Source organism: Phaethon aethereus, assembly GCF_964289735.1.
Source record: "Phaethon aethereus genome assembly, chromosome: W".
NCBI lineage: Eukaryota > Metazoa > Chordata > Aves > Phaethontiformes > Phaethontidae > Phaethon > Phaethon aethereus.
This window is the reverse complement of record NC_138581.1, coordinates 20000934-20026918: the sequence shown is the minus strand read 5'-3', so window position 1 is coordinate 20026918 and position 25985 is coordinate 20000934.

Genomic DNA, 25985 nt, shown 5'->3' with positions numbered 1-25985 from the left:
TGGCCACACTATTCCTGATACAGGCCAGGACGCTGTTGGCCTTCTTGGCCACCTGGGCACACTGCTGGCTCATGTTCAGCCGGCTGTCAACCAGCACCCCCAGGTCCCTTCTACCAGGCTGCTCTCTAGCCACTCCTCCCCAAGCCTGTAGCATTGCATGGGGTTGTTGTGGCCGAAGTGCAGGACCCGGCACTTGGCCTTATTAAACCTCATACAGTTGACCTCTGCCCATCGATCCAGCCTGTCCAGATCCCTCTGCAGAGCCCTCCTACCCTCCAGCAGATCAACACTCCCACCCATCTTGGTGTCATCTGCAAACTTACTGAGGGAGCACTCGATTCCCTCATGTAGATCATCTATAAAGATATTGAACAAGACCGGCCCCAGAACCAAGCCCTGGGGAACAGCGCTTGTGACCGGCCGCCAGCCGGATTTAACGCCGTTCACCACAACTCTCTGGGCTCGGCCATCCAGCTAGTTCCTCACCCAGCGAAGAGTAAACCTGTCTAAGCCATGAGCCGCCAGTTTCTCCAGGAGAATGATGTGGGAGACGCTGTCAAAGGCTTTACTGAAGTCCAAGTAGACAACATGCACAGCCTTTCCCTCATCTACTAGGCGGGTCACCTGGTCATAGAAGGAGATCAGGATGGTCAAGCAGGACCTGCCTTTCATGAACCCATGCTGGCTGGGCCTGATCCCTTGGTTGTCCTGCACATGCCCTGTGAGCACTCTCAAGACCAACCGCTCCATAATCTTCCCCGGTACAGAGGTCAGGCTGACAGGCCTGTAGTTCCCAGGATCCTCCTTCCGGCCTTTCTTGTAGACGGGCATCACATTGGCAAGCCTCCAGTCTTCTGGGACCTCCCCTGTAAACCAGGACTGCTGATAAATGATGGAGAGTGGCTTGGCATGCTCTTCTGCCAGCTCTCTCAGTACTCTTGGGTGGATCCCATCAGGCCCCATAGACTTGTGTGTGTCCAGGTGGTGTAGCAGGTCGTTAACTGCTTCCTCCTGTATTAAAGGGGCATTTATTCTGCTCTCAATCCCTGTCTTCCAGCTCAGGGGGCTGAATACCCTGAGGATACCTAGTCTGGATATTAAAGACTGAGGCAAAGGCGGCATTAAGTACCTCAGCCTTGCCCTCGTCCTTGGAGACAATGTTCCCCACCATATCCAGTAAGGGATGGAGATTCTCCTTGCCTCTCTTTTTGTTGTTAATATATTTGTAAAAACATTTTTTATTATCCTTTACGACTGTAGCCAGACTGAGCTCTAGTTGGGCTTTTGCCTTTTTAATTTTGTCCCTGCGTGACCTAATGCAATCCCTGTACTCTTCGTGAGTTGCCTGCCCCTTCTTCCAGAGGTGATAAACTCTCCTCTTTTCCCTGAGTCCCAGCAAAACCTCCCTGTTCAGCCAGACCGGTCACCTTCCCCGCCAGCTCTTCTTACGGCACATGGGGACCGCCTGCTCCTGCGCCTTTAAGATTTCCTTCTTGAAGACTGTCCAGCCTTCCTGGACCCCTTTGTCCTTCAGGACGGTCTCCCAAGGGACCCTCTCAACCAGTGACCTGAACAGGCCAAAGTCTGCCCTCCAGAAGTCCATGAGAGCAGTTGTGCTGACCCCTCTCCTTACTTCACTCACAACTGAGAATTCTATCATGTCGTGGTCGCTAAGCCCAAGGCGGCCTCCGACCACCAAATCTCTCACCAGTCCTTCTCTGTTTGTAAACAGCAGGTCCAGCAAGGCACCTCCCCTGGTGGGCTCACTCACCAGCTGCGTCAGGAAGTTATCCTCCACACACTCCAGGAACCTCCCAGATTGTTTCCTCTCTGCCGTGTTACGCTTCCAGCAGATGTCCGGTAGGTTGAAGTCCCCCACAAGAAGAAGGGACAGCGAATGCGAGACCTCTGCCAGTCACTTATAGAATGTCTCATCTGTCTCTTCATCCTGGTTGGGTGGTCTGTAACAGACTCCCAGCAGGATATCTGCCTCATTGGCCTTCCACCTCATCCTTACCCATAAGCACTCTACTTGGTCTTCACAATCTTTGATTTCTATGCAAACAAAACACTCCCTAACATACAGAGCCACCCCACCACCTCTCCTTCCCTGCCTATCCCTTCGGAAGAGCTTATAGCCATCCATTGCAGCACTCCAGTCATGAGAAGCATCCCACCATGTTTCTGTGATGGCAACTACATCATAGCTGTCCCGCTGCACAATGGCTTCCAGCTCCTCCTGTTTGGTGCCCATGCTGCGTGCATTGGTGTAGATGCACCTGAGCTGGGCTATCGATTTCAACTCTGGCACATTGAACCTACCCCTAGATTCAACTCTAGTGAGCCCGGTTTTATCCCCTCCCCCCTCCAATTCTAGTTTAAAGCCCTCTCAATGAGGCCTGCCAGCTCATGAGCAAGAATCCTTTTGCCCCTTGGAGTCAGTTGCACTCCATCAGCTGCGAGCAGGCCCGGTGCCATGTAAACCGCCCCGTGGTCAAAAAATCCAAAATTCTGACAACGGCACCAGCCCCTGAGCCACATGTTGATCAGGTGTGCTTTCCTGTTCCTTTCAGCGTTCTTCCCTGTCACTGAAGGGATTGACGAAAACACTACCTGTGCTCCCGCTCCATTGACCAGTCGCCCCAGTGCTCTCAAGTCCTTTTTGACTGCCTTTGGGCTTCTTAGTGCAACCTCATTGTTGCCAACCTGCATGACCAACAGTGGGTAGTAATCAGTGGGCCGAACCAGACCAGGGAGTTTCCTGGTGACGTCTCTCACCCGGGCCCCAGGGAGGCAGCAGACTTCCCTGTGAGTTGGGTCTGGTCGACATATTGGGCCCTCTGTACCCCTCAGAAGGGAGTCGCCTACAACAATCACCCTCCTTTTTTTCTTAACAGAGGACGTCTTGATGTGTGGGGCTGGCTGACTCACCCTAGGCACCCCCTTGGACGGACCTTCATCAGGGTCCTCATGTTCCTGTCCCTCGCATTCCAGAGCCCCATACCTGTTGTGTAAGGGCAGCTGGGACAGTGAGGGAGGCCCGGAGGGAATTCGCCGACCTCTCCGAGGAGGGACCTGCTTCCATTTCCCTTCATCTCTTAGGTCCTCTCCTTCTGCCTGGCAGCAAGGGGACAGGGGATCCCTTGCTGCTTGTGGAGCCTCCACCAGCTGCCCCTGCTTCAGGGATGGCCGGGTGCAGCTCCACCTACCTCTCTCCCTCACACACTCCCTAACACTCCTCAGCCTCTCCACTTCCTCTTTCAGCTCTGCTACCAGGCTGAGCAGGTCGCTCACCTGGTCGCACCGCACACAGGTAGTGTCCCCGTCAGTCTCTGGAACAACCGACAGGCTCAGGCACTCTTTGCAGCCGGATACTTGGACAGCCACGTGCCTGAGCGGGAGCTCTGTCTGTGTCGCCACGTTCTTTCTGGCCCCGGTTTTCAGCCGAGTGGTGACCATGGCTGAGCCTCCTCTGGGAGGACGATGGCCACTTGTACTGCACCCCGCCCGCACGCCTTCCCCGCGCGGACTGCCGCGCAAACTGGTGCGCCACGCCCTGTTCGCCGCGCTCCAGGTCGCTCGCGCTCCCAGGGGCTGCTCTTGTAGGCGAGGGGTTTTGGCCGCCACCGCCCTGAGCCCCTCCCACGCTGAGTCAGAGCTGCCGCTCGTTAGGAGCCCGTTAGGAGTCAAGACCAAATGAACATGACACTTTGCAGGGAGTGAACAAGTAAGTGTGTGAAATGATCAAGCAGGGTAAAAGCTCTAATCTCATTAGTTCTTAAATAAACCCCAGTATCCAGATCCATTAGAGGTTATGGCTTACTCTGTCTTTCCCATGACACTGAAGCAGCTTTTATTCATAATAAGACTGACTTCTTTAGCTGTTTGGAATAGTACAGACATCGAGTGGATCAAGACACCTGCCACTAAATTGGAGAGATGTGGTTTGATGGGTGGACTGCTGGGTGGATGAGGAACTGGTTGGATGGTCGCATCCAGAGGGTAGTGGTCAGTGGCTCAATGTCCAGATGGAGATCGGTGACAAGTGGTGTCTCTCAGGGGTTTGTATTTGGACCAGTACTCTTTAACATCTTCATAAATGGCATAGACAGTGGGATCGAGCGCACCCTCAGCGAGTTTGCAGATGACACCAAGCTGAGTGCTGCTGTTGATGCGCCTGAGGGACGGGATGCCATCCAGAGGGACCTGGACAAGCTCGAGGAATGGGCCCCTGTGAACCTCATGAGGTTCAACAAGGCCAAGTGCAGGGTCCTGCACCTGGCTGGGGGCAACCCCCAGTATCAATACAGGCTGGGGGATGAAGGGATTGAGAGCAGCCCTGCCGAGAAGGACTTGGGGGTACTGGGGGATGAAAAGCTGGACATGAGCCGGCAATGTGCGCTCGCAGCCCAGAAGGCCAACTGTATCCTGGGCCGCATCAAAACAGCCTAGGAGAAGGCTGCTCATTGAACCAAGAACAGGGTAGAAACCTTAAGTCACAGAATGTCTGTATTACATTTTCACCTGAGAACAAGAGGTAGTTTCTACTCAGAAAAGAGTCTCAGAGAGAGACACTGGAACAAGTTGCCCAGAGAGGTGGTAGATGCCCCATCCCTGGAAACATTCAAGGTCAGGTTGGATGGAGCTCTGAGCAACCTGATCTAGTTGAAGATGTCTCTGCTCATTGCAGGGGGATTGGACTAGATGACCTCTAAAGGTCCCTTCCAACCCAAACTATTCTATGATTCTATGATTCTAATGCTTTCCGTAGTACATATGAACAGATAATGAGCAGGTATTCCTTCAGTAGCAGGCCCTTAGAGACCCACTCACCCTCTTTCTCCCAGGCCACTTCACCTATTCACGGGCTAGTCCAGCTTGATCTTCGCTAGCGATCGCACGCTTGCTCACATGCCCGCACTCACTCCAGTCATTGGCACCATGGACACACGGGCCCTCTGACCTGTGGTCTGACTCTAGCTGCTGAACTCACAGCCCCATACACACACGTGCACACAGAACAAGGAGTCCCTCACCCAGGAAAGAGTTAGAAAGGAACTGAATAAGAAGATAGGACAGGCTGTGCTGATCAGGCACAGAGCATAGCCAGACAAGCATCCTGACCAGCCAACTACACGTGGCCGGCCCTTTTTATCCCCTTATCCTTCTGTTTTCCCACTCTTGTTCCTCCCAAAATCACCTAAACCCCTCCCTTGTCCTGCCTTTGGTTCCTCCCCTAAACATCTTATAAGTCCTGTGCGATCCCAAACTGATTTTCTCCTGCATCCCATAATGTGTCTCATCCCTAGGCAGCAACTCCCCTTGGTCCGAAAGGTGATCCACAGCCAAATAGACAAGAGCTATGTTAATGTTTCACCAGCCGATCAGGAAGACCTTCTGGTTTCAGAGTGTTTGTCCACAACCAAGACAATTTTATTTACCACCCCTGATGTTATGGTTAACAGATGTCCCAAGGGTGTATTCCCGCAATAGCTATCCTTCCTTGAAGACAAAGCTTGAACTGTGATCCTTAGTGCTGCTCTTGCCAGTGCCTTGCTGAATCCAATATTTTGAGGAGTAGTAGGAGACTGCAATGTCAGAGCAAGAAGTGGCTGCTCCCTTTCTAACACTGTGGTGTACAAAAGGCAAAGTCTAGGAAGTCGTGGGAAGGAATCATTTAACAATGTCATAGTATATAAAGGAGAGGAGCTAATGATGCCTTATTTTATTGGATTTGCATCCTGTGGTCAGGTTGGAAAGGTGATCTGGAGAGCTGCTCCTGACGACTCAGTGTGATAGGTTTCACGCCACACAGTTCTGATCCTGCAAATACTTAAACATGTTTTTTATGAAAGCAGAATTACACACATGCTTACAAGGCCAGTGATTCAAAAAAGTTAAAGAAATTTAAACTCAATAACATCAAAGTGTTATTAAGCAGACATCTTTATTGCAGCGCTGGACGCATGGGGGATATCTCCTCCTAACGTGTGTGCGCTGAAACAGAAGTTCATCCTTTATATACCTTAAAGACATGAATATTCACACATTTTCCAAGAAATCACCGCCTCCTTGCTTATCTATTACATTTACGTAATGCTGGCGTTGCAAAACTACACTACGCATGTGCGGGGGTCTCGGGTGGTCATCGGTGGTCGTTTGGGGAGTTAGCCCCCTACTCCTTTTACCCTTTTATGGTCACGGGTCTCGAGGATAATTTCTTCTCCTTGGATGTTTGCCCCTTCTGTTGTCCAGCCAAGCGGTTCCTTATCATCCTTGTTTGAGCACTCCTGCCAGTCTGTCTCTATGCTCAAGGTTAAGATATCTTCTCTGTTCTCTTTAATCTCTCAGTCCTTGCTCTTAACTCTTCTTTGTTTTAATTTTCATGAGGCCTGTTTTCCTCGTGATTAACCGTTTACACATAGTTACAATGTTAGCATTGAGGCCAATACAGCCTAAGGACTATGAGAGTAGGCCGTTAAACATAATCACACGGTTATTAGGCTAAAGAATTCTATACTAAAGTTAAACTAATCACGTAATCAATAACCTTCCATATATTAAGAAATTTGCAAAACTTAGAGTTGATTAGTGACACATGCTAAAACCTTTTAATTGTTTTAGATCCTTGTTTCACCAGTAAGAAGTGGCGTTCCTCAGGAGTCTGTCCTGGAACCTATCCTGTTTAATATCTTCACCAGTGACCTGGAGGAGGAGACGGAATCCACCTCATTGAGTTTGTAGACAACACCAAACTGGGGGAATGTAGTTGATATACTCAAGGATGAAGCTGCCATTCAGAGGGATCTAGAAAGACTGGAGGAATGGGTCGGTAGGAACCTTATGAAACTCAACAAGGACAAATACCAAATCTTGTACCTGGGATGGACTAACCCCTTGCAGCGGTACAGGTTGGGGACTGACTAGCTGAAGAGCTGATCTGCTGAAAAGGACCTGTGGGTCCTCGGTGACAGAAGGCTAAACAGGAGCCAGCACTGCACTCTGGTGCACGCACGTGCATGCACACACATGCATGCACACACCCCCATACACACACAGTACAAGAAAGCTGTTGATAAACTTGAGCAAGTCCAACAGAGGCCACCAAGATGGTCAGGAGACTGGAGCACATGCCCTATGAGGAGACACTGAGGTCTACAGGGTATTTAAAGACCTAGTTTTCCTTCTTCAAAGATAAAAGCTGTCAGGCAGCAAGGGCTGGCTGCTCCACAAGGGAGGGTGAGCCAGGAGCCAAGCATAATAACAAGGCCAGCAGAGACAGTGGCCTCACCAGTAAGGCCCCAATCCCACAGTACCCAAGCAAGACGAGCAGGGTAGGTCCAGTGACGGTAACCAGGGTCAGACGGTCCAGTGACGGTAACCAGGGTCAGACAGTCCAGTGATCTCTCAGAAGTTGAGACCTCTCCCAGGAAAGAAATATCAATATCTGTAATGCACAGAAGTGTATTCAGATTTTGGATTCCTCCAATTAGATGGCATTTCCCTAATGTGGCTTAACACAAATCTTTGAACTTTCAGATGGGCCCTCACATTTCCTTCCCCAGACGCACACTCTGTCCCCGAGTTTCATTACTTGGAAGCTGTGATGTAACTGTGCTCAGTGTTAACAAAAATAATTTCTGAGCTCTGCAGTAGATTTCACTGAGTTGCACACATCTCACCCTAAACAGAGCTCAGCCAGGAGATGAAACAGATGAAGCCAAGTACACATCACAGTTGAAAAACATGTACAACTACTTGCTTATTTGTAAACAAACAGGAGCAAGGAGCATAGGCATCTGTTAGCCCTGTAAGAAGCTTGCATTGATTTGACCGGGGTGTAACAAGGCCAAGTGCCGGGTCCTGCACTTGGGTCACAACAACCCCATGCAATGCTACAGGCTTGGGGAAGAGTGGCTGGAAAGCTGCCTGGCGGAAAAGGACCTGGGGGTGCTGGTTGACAGCCAGCTGAACATGAGTCAGCAGTGTGCCCAGGTGGCCAAGAAGGCCAACAGCATCCTGGCCTGTATCAGAAATGTCAGCCAGGTCGTAGCTTTCTAGCAGCACGGTGGCTTCCAACTCCTCCTGTTTGTTGCCCATGCTGCGTGCATTGATGTAGAGTCACTTCAGCTGGGCTGTCGGCCATGTCACCCTCTTAGAGGAACACCGCTTAGTACTTCCAATCTAATAGGGTACTGATTTACCCTTACCAGCTTTGCCCCTGGCTTTAGTTGCATTTTAATCCGAGTTACATTTTTTGCTTTACCTGGTTTCTTTGAGGCCCATGCCAAAGGAATGACTGCATTCAATATCGTGTCGGGGATGTTGTTTCCAGGCTTTTCTGGGGTTTTGTCTGTCAGTAGGCAGATTTGTGCCTTCCATGCCATTTCGGGTGGGGTGTGAAGCTGTACAGAGTTCTCAGAAAAAGTTACTTGTGCATTCAATTTACATAAGAAGTCCCATCCTAGCAGTGGAAGGGGGCATTCCGGCATATATAGAAACTCATGAGTTAGTTTATTATTTCCAATTGTACATTCCATAGGTTGTAAAAATGATCTTAATGTTCTCTTTCCTGTTGTCCCAACAATCAGTATAGTAGTTTTGCTTAGGGGCCCTTTACAACTAGTGACTACCGAATGAGTGGCCCCACTGTCAGTTAAAAAATCCATGGTCTCATTCCCCAACTTAACTGGAACCAGGGGATCGGCTGGGGAGACTTTAATGTTTTCCCCCGGTTCTCTTCATTCATTGTCTGAATCTTCTAACATAATAAGATTAGCATTTCCTGCGTGATCTTGTTCCTCTGGCCCCTTTCGGCATTTGTTCTTCCAGTGCCCTTCCTGTCTACAGGCCGCACAGTGATTTGGTCCTAAAGGGGTTCGATTATGTGGGCCTCTTCCCTGCATTATCCCACCGCATCCCCTCTTCCTCTGCCTTTCCCTTGACATTGCTTCCATTTATTGCTGCTGCCGGCAAAGATGCTTGTAACCTCATTCGGCCCTGTTTTTCTTTCTCCCTCATCCTGATTGTTGTACACTTTATATGCTATTTCTATCATTTGTGAAATCAACATTACCCCAGCCCCCCCAACTTTCTCCCTATATCCTGAGTTGACTGTCCAATGAACAGCATGTTGAACATCCTCTGATTTGCCTCATCGTCTGGATTCAAGTCCGTCTGTTTTCTAGCTACTTCACATAACCTCTCGTAAAAGGCCGATGGATTTTCATTGGGGCCCTGTCTCACCTCTGTCCTGGTTTCGGCCAGGATAGAGTGAATTTTCTTCCTAGTAGCCGGCACAGTGCTGGGTTTTGGATTTGGGATGAAACGGATGTTGATAAGTACTGATGTTTTTAGTTGTTGCTAAGCAGTCAAGGACTGTCCAGCTTCTCATGCTGGCCTGCCAGCAAGAAGGTGGGGGGCACATGGGAAGCTGGGAGGGGACACATTTTTCGATTTCGGTACTCCGTGACGGACCCCATATAATATCAATTACTGGTATATTAATTGTTGATATTGCTTCAGCTGGGCCTTTCCTCCCCCCTATTAGGATCCCACTCTGGATCTTTTCTAGTAGGCAAATAATCCCCAGGGTCCTCCTGTCTATTTCTTTTCTCACCTTCTTCCCTGGCTTTTTATCAGATCACCTCCAAACTTATTCAAGTTTTTCAAAATATACCCCAAAGGGCTACAGAGAGGAATCATGGATTGGTTTGATCCCATTTTGCCAAATGTTACCTATACCTATACCTGGTTCTCACACTGGGCAAGGCACACCCCTTGTGTGTGGGGGAAGTGATCATGCCCCTGTACTCGGCACTGGTGAGGCCGCACCTCGAATACTGTGTTCAGTTTTCTGCCTCTCACTACAAGAAGGACATGGAGGTGCTCGAGCGTGTCCAGAGAAGGGCAACGAAGCTGGTGAGGGGTCTGGAGAACAAGTCTTATGGGGAGCGGCTGAGGGAACTGGGGTTGTTTAGTCTGGAGAAGAGGAGGCTGAGGGGAGACCTTATCGCTCCCTACAACTACCTGAAAGGGGGTTGTGGCGATGTGGGTGTTGGTCTCTTCTCCCAAGTAACTAGTGATAGGACAAGAGGAAATGGCCTCAAGTTGAGCCAGGGGAGGTTTGGACTGGATATTAGGAAAAATTTCTTTACTGAAAGCATTGGAACAGGCTGCCCAGGGAGGTGGTAGAGTCACCATCACTGGAAGTGTTCAAAAAACGTGTAGACGTGGCACTGAGGGACATGGTTTAGTGGGCATGGTGGTGTTGGGTTGATGGTTGGACTTGATGATGTTAAAGTTCTTTTCTAACCTTAATGATTCTATGATTCTACTGTGCATAACTTGCAAGGTTTTGGTAGCTGAGGGGGGAGGTTGGAGGCTGCAGGGGTGACCTGTGTGGGAGGAGGTCACAGACTGTCCTGTGCCAGTCACAGCCTGTTCCAGTTGGCTTGTCAGCAGATAAAACCAACCCACCGCATGCCAAAACTGGAATCAGTCAGAGGAACACATGATGCCTCTGCTAAAACATATTTAAGGTGGCGAAAGCCGCTGGACCAGAGGAGGCGGCACAAAAAGAGATACTGGAGGAGACACGTAAGGACACACAAAAGACGACATAGGAGGAGGTATGCCTCTGAGGGGACTGCGGCCTGGCCCGTGGAGGACCCCACACCAGAGCATTTGAAAAGAGTAAGAAACAAGGAGCGGCAAAAAAGGAAACTACTATGCACTGACCCCAACCTCTTGCCCGCCCGTCACGTCACTGAAGGGACTGAATGTAACATGTGGCAAAGGGATTGGAGACTACGAAGGGGCGGGAGGAGAAAATGTCTGGAGTGAAGTTGAGACCCGCAAAGAAGGGGGAAAGGTGTTTTCCCTGAGTGTTTGCTTGACTGTTTGTCTTACTTGTTTCTCAATACCCAAATCCATAATTAAAAGTTGATGTAACTGGCAATCAATTAAATGCAGAGAAATTCTCTGATTCAAGACTGGTTTGTCCACAGCAGTAACTGGTGGAGAATGAGAGCAACTCCCGGACTTGGCACAGCCTGGGATTGGAATAATGGTAGTGACTTTGAAACTCCAGGGGGAGCCTTGGTTCTGTAGACTGAGTACAACCATGTTTGGGTTAATGCCTAGATAATGGTGATGCTGTTCAATTTAGGTCTGATTACTTTGTATGCCTTACTAATCACCTACCTCCAGAGGAGGAATTGATAAGAGGGACTTCAAGGAGACATCTTGTTACAAGGAAGATAACAAGGTGTCCTGGTTTCAGCCAGGATAGAGCTGGTTTTCCTCACAGAAGCTAGTGTGAGACTGTGTTTTGGATTTGGGATGAGAAACTGTTGATAATGTGCTGATGTTTTGGGTTGTTGCTGAGCCGTCAAGGACAGTCCAGCTTCTTGTGCTGGCCTGCCAGCAAGCAGGCTGGGGGTGCACGGGGAGCTGGGAGGGGACACAGCCGGGACAGCTGACCCAGACTGGCCAAAGAGATATTCCCTACCATCCGACGTCATGCCCAGTACATAAACTGGAGTTGGCCGGGGGGTGGAAATCGCTGCTCGGGGACGGGCTGTCGATCACGGGGTGGTGAGCAATTTCTGTATTGGGCCTCACTTGTTCTTGTACATTCCTTTGTTGGTATTATCATTATTGTTCCCTTCTTTCTTTCTGTCCTATTAAACCGTGTTTATCTCAACCCACGAGGTTTTTCCTAATTCTCTCCCCCGTCCCACTGTGGGAGGGATAGTGAGCGAGCGGCTGCGTGGTGCTTAGTTGCCGGCTGGGGCTAAACCACGACACAAGGTGTGGTGGTGCATATCCCCCCTCCCCACTTCACCTTGTACCTGGGCCACTCTAAGTTGCCTGACAAGCCTTGGCCTCTGAACAAAGGGTTTGGCGGTTGAGAACCCCTCAAACCATACCAAGCACTCTTGTGTAGCCAAGGAGGAGAATGGCACTGAGTGTATCAGGGACGCGATCGCCTAAACAAGGTACAGAACAAGAACAGAACTAATCAATTATCTTCAGACAATCCTGGCAGCGGTACCGTTAAAAACTTGAGAAATCACCTGCCTGGATTGTGGAAACTCACTGATGCCTAAAGTCAATCATCTCCCAGTCCTATAAATAGTGGTCCCAAAGGAGACCCTTTGAGCTCTCCTGGACCGCAGCGGGCTGCGACCAGCACCTCCCTCTGAGTGGGACGCCTCTCAGAGTCCATGAACCCTCAAGTTCGCGATCAACTCAGAGGCTCGACTGTTCACCCACTGAGCGACATAAAACATTCGATGTGAGTATTTGACTGAATTCGAGGGGGATATTTAATGGGTACCTTTGTACATATCTATCCCTTTTCTCTATATCTCTTTATGTGTCTCTATCTCTATACCTATATGTGTGTGTGATTAAGGAATCTTAGTAAGTTTAGGTTGATTATGCTGCTAAGTTTTATATGATTCAATACGGTGATTTTGTCTCAATATCATTAGAGAATTTGTTCACTGTTATTTTGTATTAGATTGTTGCCATCCTAAAGTTGCACCAAGCACAACATCTATCACTACACCAGAATCCCCAATACCCTATCCCTTTAGTCATAAACTGTTGACCAAGTCTGGGACTAGGAGTGGATTCAGCCACACCTAGACTCCTCTCTGAGAAGGAGTTTAGAAAGCAAGGGGGTCCACTCTGAACCTCGTGACTCAACGGGAGGGCATTCCTTTACTTTCCTTACCTAACCTTAGTCATAAACCGTTGACCAAGCTCTGGGACTAGGGGTGGATTTCGGTCCACTCTGAACCTTGTGACTCAACGGGAGGGTCTCCCCTACTCTCTCTCCTCAATATACCCATTAACTCAATTCGATACACGAGTAAATCATTCCAATTTAATTGTAATTTGGTTTCTCTCTGTATACCTTTTCCATGTTGAATAAGTAATAGAGTGGACCTTGCCATCGAATTCTGTTCAGTCGCACTTTTTACACATTTATATTAAAATAATTTGCTTTCTGATATCTTTGGTGGTGATTCTTTAAGTGGCCTAAATTATTCATTCACGACACAAGGATAGAAGAATGCCACTGGCATGAAATCAGCAAAATCCATAGTAACGGGGGTAAAGGTAAAGGCGACGGGGAGATCACGACCACTGACTCAATTGAGGGACTATGCAAATTGACCTCCCCACCTGCCAAGAGCATGCATGCTGATTTACATGACAAGCAAAGCTAATTTAAATATAACAAACCAATAGCAAGCGGTATGGCAATCACTAACCAATGAATGTAAATTTGGGTGGGTTTTCCATTGTTTTTGCTAATCATGTAACGGGATAAATACGTTGTAATTCCTTCGTGTGGTGTGCTAGCTTTGTGGAATTACTGCCTAGCACCCATCTTTGCACAAACATGAAATAAATAAGTATCATCTTGGCTCTATGTGTAAGATTGGCCTATTGCACACCGGGTACCAGACCCCGCTTGTGGGACAACAGTTCTGGTATTGGAAATTTGTGGTGGTATGTTGTGGTGGTAGTCGGGCACCCATTGCCTATGGAGTGGGTAGGTGTGATCAATGTGTAAACAGGGGAGAAACAGGGGAGAGTCAAGGAGGGGACCAGAGAGAGAGCTCCTGCCAGATGGGAAGGCAATTGGGCAGAACTGGGATGGGTCCCTCTCCAAGCCCATGTCCCAGTGGCCTGGAGCCTGGACTGTCACCAAAAGCATTAGCCCGGGAGCTGCAGGGGGGCTGTGCTGAATGTGAGATGCCTGGAGAAAAGTGTGCTGCTCTGCTGTGGGGGTGTGCCGGGGCTTGCTGTGTGCTCCGAAATGGAAGCCAGCAACTATTGTCAGAAGTCAGCAACTACTAGAACTGAAATGTCCACGTGGAAAGCTGTGCAGGAGCAGCCAGAGAGCTTAAAGTGACTGCCCCGGAGTGGGACCCCAACACCTGGAATGGGGAAATTGAGGATTCTGATGGTGACTTAAAAAACGATCCCTTTCAGGCCGCCCCAGTTACAGTAAGCAAACCTATGGAAATGGGAGCACTGCTCCCTGGAGTGTGACCATTCAGTGGTCCTTTACTCAGAGCACCTACAGCTGCCACCCCAGGGAGATGTTCCTGCAGTGACTATGGCGTTGCTGGGAAACTGGGGATGCTGGGAATACAGCTGATGGCTCAAGAGAGCATTGCTTTGGGCAGTTTGGAGCCTATGCCACTTGTAAATGATGCTCTGCACAAGAGAGGAAGGCTTTGGGATCAGCTGATGGAGGGATACGTGGAGCAATGGCCCGATCCTGCAAATGAGAGACCCCCGTGGAAGGACTGGGAAGAAGGAGGTAATCAACTGCAGTTGCTTGGACTGCTGGAGTGTGTTTACAGGCAAAGGGGAAGGGACCACCCCTCCCCAAAAGGCAGTGATCACCAATGCCATGGCCCAAAAGCTCTGACAGCTACAGTTACTAATGCTCCCATGTCATCACCTGATGAGACGGTGGGACATCCTATTGATCAAGGAGTGACCTATATGTACTGTATTGGGGGGAACATGCTGGAAGGCAGGTGCGAGGCTAGCAGCATAGCCAAGGATGATGCAGAGAGTCCAGTAGCATGGGCAAACTCAAAAAAGGTGCCAAGAAGGGTTGAAAATTTTCCACGTCCCCGCCCTACACGCTGGGACTTACAGATATTCCTGAAGGAAAAGGGGGAGGATATGATGAAGTGGGGCAGAAAGCCCTTCAGAGATCTCAAATTGTGAGTTAGAAATTAGAAGTGCAGGGCAAAAGTCAGAGCTCAGTTAATGCTATTAGAGGATGTGGCACATGCTCTAGGAGATCAAAGCCATTTGGTGCATCATCTTACTCCCTAAATAAGGAAACGCTCCCACTGCCATCAAGTGAAGACTGATTGCCACCCATTTTGGGTCTGGATGGAGCTCTACAGAAATCGAAGTCATGAACCTATTGGTACCTCTAATGGTGGTGTTACCCATTGCTTATAGTATCTTAATAATTTGCTTGTAGGCTAAAGTATAGTGAATATTCAAAGGGCTGTAATGTTCTTGGCTGCGTGTTTTGCAGGGACAAGGCCTGAAGCTTGTAATAAGAGTTCAGATTATTATGAGGTTAAACCCAATAATCTAGTCTGTAGAGACAAAGGGTGGAGCTTGCAATGGATATATGTTCAAAGTGTTGTGACCTTCTAGGTTTTTGTGTTTTGCAGGGGCAAGGGGTGAAGTTTTACTGAATGCACATACTGTGGTGGGTTAGCCTTGTCTAACAAACAGCCAAACTCCCACCCAGCTGCACGCTCGCTCCCCCTCCTCAGCAGAACGGGGGGGGGGGAAATAGGAAAAAACAGGAACAAGAAAGCTCGTGGGTCGAGATAAAGACAGGGAGATCTCTTAGCAGTTACTGTCACAGGCAAAACAGACTTGACCTGGGGAAAATTAATTTAATTTATTACCAATTAAAATAATTTGGATAGTGAGAAACAAAGACAAAAAAATTAAAACAACACTCCCCCTCCCCCCCCCTTTTCCCAATCTGAAACTTCACTCCTTCACTCCTGACTCCTCTACCGGCCCCCAGAGTGGTGCAGAGGGGGTGGGAAATGGGGGGGTTCTGATCAGTTCCTCTGTACCTCTCCTTCCTCCTCCTCACACTTTTCCCCTGCTCCAGCGTGGGTCCTCTCCATGGGATGCAGTTCCTGTCAGGAAAATTTGCTCCTGCATGGTCTCTTCCACAGGCTGCAGGGCAATATCTGCTCTGATGCCTAGAGCACCTCCTCCTCCTCTGACCTTGGTGTTTGCACTGCTGTTTCTCACACTTTTTTTCTCTCCTCCACCGCCTGTCTGGTGGTTTTGCCCTTTCTTAAATATGTATTCACAGAGGTGCCACCAGTTTTGACGATTGGCTCGGCATTGGTCTGTGGCGAGTCCACTGGCAAGCTGGATGAAACCAGCTGTGTCCAGCACAGGGCAGCCACTGACCTCTTCTCACAGAGGCCACCCCTGCAGCCTCCTCCCCCCCCCCCCCCAAAAAAACTTTGCCACGTACAACCAATAAACTCCTTCACTGCAGACTCCTCTCCCATCACAGCGTTGAGGGGGGTGGGGGTGTCTATGGTCAGTACATAGATATTTCTCTCTGCTGCTCCTTCCTTATCACTCTTTTCCTCTGCTGTGGTGTATTGGGTTTGCGTGGCAAGGTTTTGGTAGCAGGGGCGCTACAGGGGTGGCTTCTGTGAGAAGATGCCAAAGCTTCCCCCATGTCAGACACAATCAGTTCCAGCCAGCTCCAAGACAGACCCATGGCTGGCCAAAGCTGAGCCAATCAGCAACAGTGGTAGCGCCTCTGTGATAATATATTTAAGAAGGGGAAAAAAACTGCTGCGCAACAGCAGCTGGGAGAGAGGAGTGAGAATATGTGAGAGAAACAACTCTGCAGACACCAAGGTCAGTGAAGAAGGAAGGGGGAGGAGGTGCTCCAGGCGCCGGAGCAGAGATCCCCCTGCAGCCCATGGAGGCCCATGGTGGAGCAGATATCCACTCTGTAGCCCATGGAGGACCCCACGCTGGTGCAGATGGATGTGCCCGAAGGAGGCTCTGACCTCGCGGAGAGCCTGCGCTGGAGCAGTCTCCTGGCAGGACCTGTGACCCCGCGGGGGACCCACACTGGAGCAGTCTGTTCCTGAAGGACTGCACCCCATGGAAAGGACCCATGCTGGAGCAGTTTGTGAAGAACTGCAGCCCATGGGAAGGACCCATGTTGGAGAAGTTTGTGGAGGGCTGTCTCCCGTGGGTGCAACTCCATGCTGGAACAGGGGAAGAGCATGAGGAGGAGGTGTGTGTCCTCACACCTTACAGAGATCTAGGTTCAGAAGGGACTTGCTGTAGTGATTTAATTGCTATGGGTTGTCATGTGACTATTTCAGGGTACACAGAGCTAGGGCAGGGATAGGAAACTGGAAAAGGACATGGCATGGGAGATGCCCCTTGGGAGCCCTGGAGGCCAGGCAGGCTTGGGGGTCAGGGGTGGTGAGGGGCTTGGCCTTGGATTTAGATTGTTCCCTTTATCTGATGCTCGCTGGGCTGCTAGTAGGACTGGTTGCTATCACCACCTTGCTCTACTCATCTGCTTCTGGTGCTATGGGACTGCACCCTGTTGGTGAAGTTGTTGCCTGGCTGGTATTGTGTCCACCCTTAACTTCCTGCTCACCTTCCCTTAGGAAACAGCCCCATTCTTGCTGCTCCCTTGCAATTAGCTCAGGCCATCTCAAGCCCTGAACTAAGTACTGGTAGAGCCTGGCCCTCCGGCTGTGCTAGAACTTGCCTTCACAGCCCCCATTTGACCTCCAAACCCTGCGGGAGGCTGTGGTCACTATGCAGAGGCAGATTACAGCCCTTGCAGGCTGCTTTGGCATCCTCTGCACCCAGCGCACGCCCTGCCCCCCAGCTCCCTAAACCCTTCCGTGAGATTTGAGCAAGGGTATGGGAGTTTGTTAGTCGGATGTGGCCAATGCTGCAGGGGCCTACCAAACAGGTATTAGCTGCTCAGCAGTAATTATCTCCAAGCTTTCAGGAATGGCCCGAGACTGGGTCACCTCCTGTATGGAGCACAATGACCCCATGCTCCAGAATCCTGATGACCTAATTGCTCTTCTGGAGTGTTTTTTTCAGAGATAGCAATTGTGCAGCTGTGACCGAGGGCTGCCTTACTGGAGCTCTGGCAGTGGAGCCAGCTGGCTGCTGACTACACAAGTTGTGAAGTTGGCCATGGAAACTGGGTGGGAAGGGTGAGCTCGCTATAGGTTACGGCTGACTGAGGCCCTGAAAGATGAGATGGTGTCCTGGTTTCAGCCAGGGTAGAGTTAATTTTCTTCACAGAAGCTAGTGTGAGGCTATGTTTTGGATTTGGGATGAGAAAATGTTGATAACGTGCTGATGTTTTGAGTTGTTGCTAAGTAGCCAAGGACAGTCCAGCTTCTGGACTGCCAGCGAGAAGGCTGGGGGTGCATGGGAAGCTGGGAGGGGACACAGCCAGGACAGCTGACCCAGGCTGACCAAAGAGATATTCCATACCATATGACATCATGCTCGGTATATAAAGTTGGGACGAAGAAGAAGGAAGGGGTGGAGGGACGTTCGGAGTGATGGCATCTGTCTTCCCAAGAAACCATTACGCGCGATGGAGCCCCGCTTTCCTCGAGATGGCTGAACACCTGCCTGCCAATGGGAATCACAGAATCACAGAATGGTAGGGGTTGGAAGGGACCTCTGAAGGTCCAATCCCCCTGCCAAGGCAGGATCACCTAGGGCAGGTTGCACAGGAACACGTCCAGTCGGGTTTTGAAGGTCTCCAGAGAAGGAGACTCCACAACCTCTCTGGGCAGCCTGTTCCAGTGCTCCGTCACCCTCACAGTAAAGAAGTTTTTCCTCACGTTGAGGTGGAACTTCCTGTGCTGCAGTTTATGCCCATTGCCCCTTGTCCTACCACTGGGCACTACTGAAAAGAGACTGGCTCCATCCTCCTGACAGCCACCCTTCAGGTATTTATAGACATTGATAAGGTCCCCCCTCAGCCTTCTCTTCTCCAGACTAAACAGCCCCAGGTCTCTCAGCCTTTCCTCATACGAGAGATGTTCCAGTCCCTTAATCATCCTCCTAGCCCTCCGTTGGACTCTTTCCAAAAGTTCCCTGTCTCTCTTGAACTGGGGAGCCCAGAACTGGACACAACACTCCAGATGAGGCCTCACCAGCACAGAGTAGAGGGGGAGGATAACTGCTCTCGACCTGCTGGTCACACTCTTCTTAATGCACCCCAGGATACCATTGGGCCTCTTGGCCACCAGGGCACATTGCTGTCCCATGGATAACATTGTCTACCAGGACTCCAAGGTCCTTCTCCATGCAGCTGCTTTCCAGCAGGTCAACCCCTAACCTGTACTGGTGCATGGGGTTGTTCTTCCCCAGGTGCAACCCTACACTTGTCCTCGTTACATTTCATGAGATTCCCCTCCGCCCAACTCCCAATTCTGTTTCAAGGCGGGCAGAGCCTGGCTCCACCAGTCTATCTCCTGTTCAGCCTCCCTAATGCTCCTCAACCTTACAACCGCCTCGTGCAGCTCTGCCACCAGGCTGAGCAGGTCATCCACTTGTTCACAGCGGACGCAGCAGTTCTTATCACTGCCACTTGTTACCAGTGCAAGACTCTGGCACTCCCTGCAATCTGCGACCTGGACAGCTGCATGTTTCCGTGGTTCTGTCTGGGTTCCCACATCCATTCTGGCAAGCGTAGAGGTCACTGCCTTCTGCCTGGCTGTGGCTGAGCTCTCCCGCGTGCCCTGCTCCACTCCCGCGTGCTGACTGAGAACTTACTGAACTTACCTCTTGCACTAGCAGAACTCTTAGCGCCCTGCCCGTGCGTCCTGCTGCGCAAACTGCAATGCCTTAGGTGACACCCCGGATATGCTCCCTCACTACTTGTTTGCTTGGTGTGCTCCCTCGGGGCTTCTTTTATGGGGGGGGGGGGGTGGGGGGGTGGTCCCGGCGAGTGACCGTTAGGCACGTTTACGCCTCGTTTGGATCTGCCGCCGGTGGTGCTGGCTCCGCCCGCGCTACGTCAGCAGCCCGCCCACAAGCTGCTGGCCCCCAGCACAGGCGTGCTGCTTTCCCGGCTTCAAAAAGCCCCAAAAAGAGCTCTCCTGTCACAAGACTCACCGGTTGAAGGACCTAAACCAATAAGGATTGTCTTAAAATATCATAAGACCTCTTGCATCAGAAATCTCAAGTTTCACAAAGACTGGGATGGGAGCCAAGAAGACAGGACAAAAGGAGTGAGGGGCTAACTCCCCAAACAACCACCGATGACCACCCGAGACCCCCGCGCATGCGTAGTGTAGTTTTGCAACGTCAGTAATTATGTTAATGTAGTAAGGCAGAGATTTCCTGGAAATTGTATGAATATTTATGTTTGTAAGGTTTATAACGAGTAAGCTCTGTACCAGGGTATGCATGTTAGGTGGAGCGATCCCCCGTGCATCCAGTGCTGCAATAAAGAATGCTTGCTTCTTAATGCTACATTGGTGCTAAGAAGTTTATTCCTGATTTCGGTGACAGTTTTGACGACCCAGATGGGACACTGCTTCTGAATCTCAACGGATCTGTGGGATCGCAGGACCTCCAGCTGGCACCGAGGGATTCTCGGGGAGAACCTCCGATCCCCGGACCGAAGAGCTCTGAGCAAGGTCCCTGGGAAGGTAAAGGCATTCTTTTCTATACGGAACAATTAAAGGTTGCCTGCCCGTAAGGCACGGCGGCAAAAGCCTCGCAGGGTTGGGCTATAAAGGTACCTAAGGGAAGGAAGGATTCGCTCCTATCAGACAAAAATCTGAAGGACACCCGCGTTTGGAAAAAGTGGGTTAGAGTCCCACTAAAAGTGGTATAGGGGTTCAAGTCCCCAACGTCCTGTTGTCTTGTGTTAAGTCATTGTTTTTGTGTTCTTGTGCTATTTTATAATGGGTAATAAACCCTCGGTGGAAGGGGGAAATTCTGAAGAAATCCCCCTTAGGATGTATTTTGAAACACTGGAAGGAGATTGGGGGTGATCCCCTTACGTGGAGGCAACTTGTGGAATGTTGTAACAACTGGTGGCCATTGTACACTTTGGATGATCAACAAAAATGGCCAAAGAACGGAACTTTAAAATATAACACCCTGTTACCATTAATGCTGTTTTGTAGAAGAGATTGGGATGAAGTGGGATGAAGTACCATATGTAGACTTATTCTTTACGTTAAGAAATCATCCAGAGTGGCAAAAGGATTGCGGACTTACTCCGCAGGACTCTATGGTTTTAGCCCTGGAAAGGCAAAGGGGGGGCAGGAATTTGAAAAGGTGTTGTTCTGCTTGTAGTATTGGAAAGAGGTGTTTGAAATGCGGATGGGAGGAAGGAGAAGATTCAGAACTAATGGTTGCTCCCTGGCAGAGACTGGGAGAGAGTCCCGATGATGAGGATGATGCTAGTAATGTGAGCAGGTAAGAGAAAGTGGTCGTAGGCAAGCCAATGAGGCTGGTGGCAGTGCGGGAGGATCAGGGGAAAGTAGCTATGAACAAGGTGTGGCAGACCAATATGCGGTTTCTGTCTTAAACATTTCACGGTTCCGAGGAACCCACACCTTTTTTTTTTTTTTTTTTTTTTTTTTGGTACAACGGCTTGAACATGCCTTGATACGGAGTGGACCCCAGAAAAGACCGAGATGAGGTGCCGTTCCCTGATTGAATCAGCCTGCGCAATGACCGGGAGGAGACACCAAGGCCTGCAGAGGTGCCATTTCCTGATTGAATCAGCCTGTTGCATATGCATGCAGACGGAGATTGTGGGACTCGGACTGTATAAAAAGGACACCATCAGAAGCAAAAAGGGGGGACCCCCACCACCAAGGAGCATCAAGAGGACCAACGGGACGCCGCTGGATCCACGGGTGGTGATATCTTCTTTGCTGTCTTTCTCTCTCTCTCTCTTTTTCTCTCTCCTCTCTTTGACGAAGTGTAAAAGATGTACTGTAGGGGACTTGTTTGTTTAGTTGAATTATTTAGTTAGAGTAGTTGCCACTGAGTCATTTATGTAACCTCATGCCTTGCATTTTGTATTATTAAATTGTTAAATTGGTTGGTTGGTGTCGTTTCACCTTAATTCAGTCCAGGGGGATCACGAACTTGGTCGTTGGTCTCACGGGGAAGGAGGTCGTCCTGAACGACTCCTTTCGGGCCGCAACATCTAAATTGGTGTCACGGACAGGATCCCCGTGCGAAACTGAACCAACCAGGAGGGACCAGGGCCCTTAGCGCGGCCCCTTCCTTGGGAAGTGCCTGACAGGAGAGAGAGAGAACAGAGGATCTTCTTGTAAAGATCCACACTGGGTACGTGAACCCACAGTAGGCTGAATACTTTGGAGTACTCCTTTTGCATTGTGTGACAGTTGTTGTTGGGATCGATTTGAGGATCCGACAATGGGGGAGAATCCCCTGCTTGAGAAACTGAAGGGCTATAAAGCCCTACCCTCTCTTCCTGGCATGGCTTGGGCTCAAAAGAATTGGCATGACTCGCAGGCAGTGGTTGATCGAATCACTCTTTTGGCAAAGGAACGAAAACTGGGACTGGGGAAAGGAAAGGCAACAGTCTGTGCCGTGTTGGGGGCAGCACTAATTGCTGCCCAAGAGGAAAAGCAAGCAGATAAAGAGACAATTAAGTCCTTGCAAGAACAGATAAGAAACTTGCAAAGCCAGCTCACTGCTGAGCGTAGCACTACTCAGCAGCTTCACGTAATTTTGGCAGATTCACTAGACCGAGAGAGAATCTTACGGACTGAATTGCAAGAAAATGGGCAGGTGTTTGGCGATAGGAGAGAAACAGGCTCAGATCTGGAGAGTGAACCGGGATTTTCGAGTTTGGCGAAATTAGGAGAAAAACCGACATCTGACCTGAAAGCTATATATCCAGTTAAAGAACTAGGGGAAAGTAGGAATGTCTTTTATCCTAGAGATGAGGAAGTGGTGATGAGACCCTTGATCAAAACTGAAATCATTGATACTGGTCAGGGGGGTGTCCAGCAACATACCACACGTACCATCCCCTTTTCCCCTACGGACTTGGCCAAAATACAGGAAAAATACTCTCGGGGCCCACGAGAAACTGAAACCGAGTACATGTGGAGAGTCTCCCTTACTGGAGGAGATCGCATTCTGTTGAGCGAAGATGAGGCTAGAGGATATTGGGGACCTGGGGTTTTCTTAACTACTAATGATCACCGAGAACCCTGGTCCTTGACCCAGAGGGTGGCTTATTGGGCAGGAGGATTAGACCCAATGGAGAGAGGGGACCCTTTTTCTATCAAAACACCTACAGCAAGTCACATTTTGGAAAGCGTGCAGAAAGCTGCCTGCCTCCAATTAATGCATGACCGGTTGTTGCTTCCATGACAGCCCTCCCCCATGCAGCGTGTGGCAGACCCGGAGAGGTTTCATCCCCTAATCAGGGGACTTCCTGATGCTTTAAAGCTGTATGCTGTTCAGCTACAAGACCGGTTGCGAACTCCCCGACCGAGGCGAAGGGGAGACTCCCCCGAAATGACCTGGGGGGAAGTGGCGCAAGAGCTAATTAATTACGGAAGACGCATGGGATTCACTGGCCAGGGGGAAACAAAGCACAAGGCAGAGATAAGGAGAGTAGAAGAAAGTGGGAGGAAATTTAAACCATCACGACCCCTACATTCTGAGAAATGGGTACGGGTACCAGACAGTAAGACAGTTATTATGGGCAGAGGGCATTTCAAAGGGCATTCCCAGAGAAGTAATGGACAGGTTACCCACTCCCAACCTGGAAAGTTTGGTGAAAACCTGGGACAGAATAAAGGGAATCCCATCCCCCTCAATCCCCCAAAATCCTTCTTCCTTATCCCAAGAACCCGGAACAGTAACCCCATCTGCACCCCGTGAGACGGATTTGATTGATTTAAAAACCTCGGAGTCGGGAAACCGCCCGCGCCGTCCTTTTTAAGTGAGCCGGAGGACGGCCGGTGGGCACACTTAAGGAGGCTCACAGAAAACAGCAAAGGAGACTTGTTGGTGACTTTCCCTTTGGGACCCCTTAAAACTCCAGTTACCTTCCTAGTAGACACTGGAGCCCAAATGTCAGCTCTCCGGACAGATGTCGCTGATAACACTGGCGTAGTCGCAGATAAGAAACCGATCTGGGTTACTGATGTTTTTGGCAACTCTAAACCACAGCAAACAGCTCGAGTTAAATGTTGGCTGCCGGGAGATGAATCTCCTGTTGAGACCACAAAGATATTGGGAGATTTACCAACAAACATTATGGGGCTCGATTTACTTAAAGGTCGCGCCTGGGTAGATTCAGTAGGAAAAGAGTGGGTGTTCGGACTCCCCACAGCCTCAATGAGACTGCTTCAATCAGCACCCACACTCCCTTTTTCAAAGATAGTCAATGTCAAACCCTACGCCCTGCCATTAGGAGCAAGGGAGGGAATTACCCCTGTAATAGGTGGATTACGGGAGCAAGGGATAATTGTCCCCACTCACTCACCTTATAACTCCCCTGTGTGGCCAGTCCACAAACCAAACGGGAAGTGGCGATTGACAATTGATTATCTGTGCCTGAATGCCAATACATGTCCCTTGACTGCTGCTGTACCTAATATAGCTGAACTAATTGCAACTATACAGGAGCAAGCTCACCAAATTTTAGCAACCATTGATGTGAAGGACATGTTTTTTATGGTTCCCCTGCAAGAAGCAGATAGAGATCGCTTTGCTTTTACATGGGAGGGCGTGCAATTCACCTTTACACGTCTTCCCCAGGGATACTGTCACTCACCGACCATCGCTCACTGTGCGCTGGCACAGGAACTTACTCAAATTACTCCCAGAGAAGGAGTTAAAGTATATCAGTATATTGATGATATACTGATTGGCGGCTCTGATGCCACTGCAGTAGGACAAACCCAATCTGAAATAGTTGATCATTTGGAAAATTTAGGACTCCAAATCCCAACAGAAAAGGTACAGCTTCCCTCTTCTGAAGTAAAATTCTTAGGCATTTGGTGGAGGGGAGGAACAATATGTATTCCCCCAGAGACTTTAACTACCCTTGAACAAGTAAAAATGCCTGAAAACAAGAAGGAGTTACAACATGCCCTAGGTCTGCTGGTATTTTGGAGAAAGCACATTCCAGATTTTTCCATCGTAGCACGTCCCTTGTATGATTTAACACGCAAAAAAGCTGCCTGGGACTGGACCCCAGCTCATGAGGAAGCCTTAAAATTGTTAATCTTTGAGGCTGGAGTGCATCAGGCTTTAGGGCCAATACACCCAATAGATCCATTCCATATCGAATGGGGTTTTGCAATCCATGGATTATCCATACATATGTGGCAACGTGGACCTGACGGTCCGACTTGCCCCATAGGATTTTATTCACGCAGTTTTAAAGATGCAGAGAAGCGATACTCAACTTGGGAGAAAGGCCTTTTTGTAGTTAACCTTGCCTTGCAAGAAGCTGAAAAAATCATACGACAACAGTCAATTATTTTAAGAGGACCCTTTAAGGTTTTGAAAGCAATACTAGCTGGAACCCCACCTCCTGTTGGAGTTGCACAGCGAGAAACAGTAAGGAAATGGTATGCACAGTTAGACCACTACTGTCATACGCACCAGGTGGAGGAAGGGTTACCTAAGATGCTTCAAATACAGGATCCAACTTCTGATCATCCAGATCAGGAGCCTCCTCCTTCAGTTATAAAACCTGCTCCTCCCTTTGATTCCCAGCTAAAGAATGTATGGTTTACTGATGCATCCTCTAAAAGAGAGGGAAAGGTATGGAAGTACCGAGCAGTAGCACTGCACGTTGATTCAGGGAACCGGATAGTGACAGAAGGGGAGGGAAGTGCTCAGGTGGGAGAGTTGACAGCAGTTTGGAGTGTGATAAAACGAGAAGCAGAAAACAAAGAACCAGTGTTTATTTATACCGATTCATATTCATATTCACATTCAAGGGATGTACTGAATGGCTCCCATTTTGGGAACAAAACCAATGGGAAGTTAACCGGATACCGGTGTGGCAGCGAGAAAAATGGGAAGACATTCTAAGCATTGCTAAACAGAAATCTCTTCTAGTAGGATGGGTAGCTGCACACCAAAAAGGAGACCACCCTTCCCACCTTTTGAACAATCAAGTAGATTCGCTAACCCGCTTAGCCACATTAGCAGTGGAAGCGGAAGGGGAAAAATGGGAACATCTGTTAGAACGGTTACATGTTAAACGAGGCCATTCTGGAAGTAAAGACCTTTATAAAGAGGCAATTAGCAGGGGATGGTCTGTGACCAGGGAGCTATGTAACGCTGTCACCTCAGCATGCGGCCTATGCCGTACACGATTAGGGGAGCCTGACCCTCTC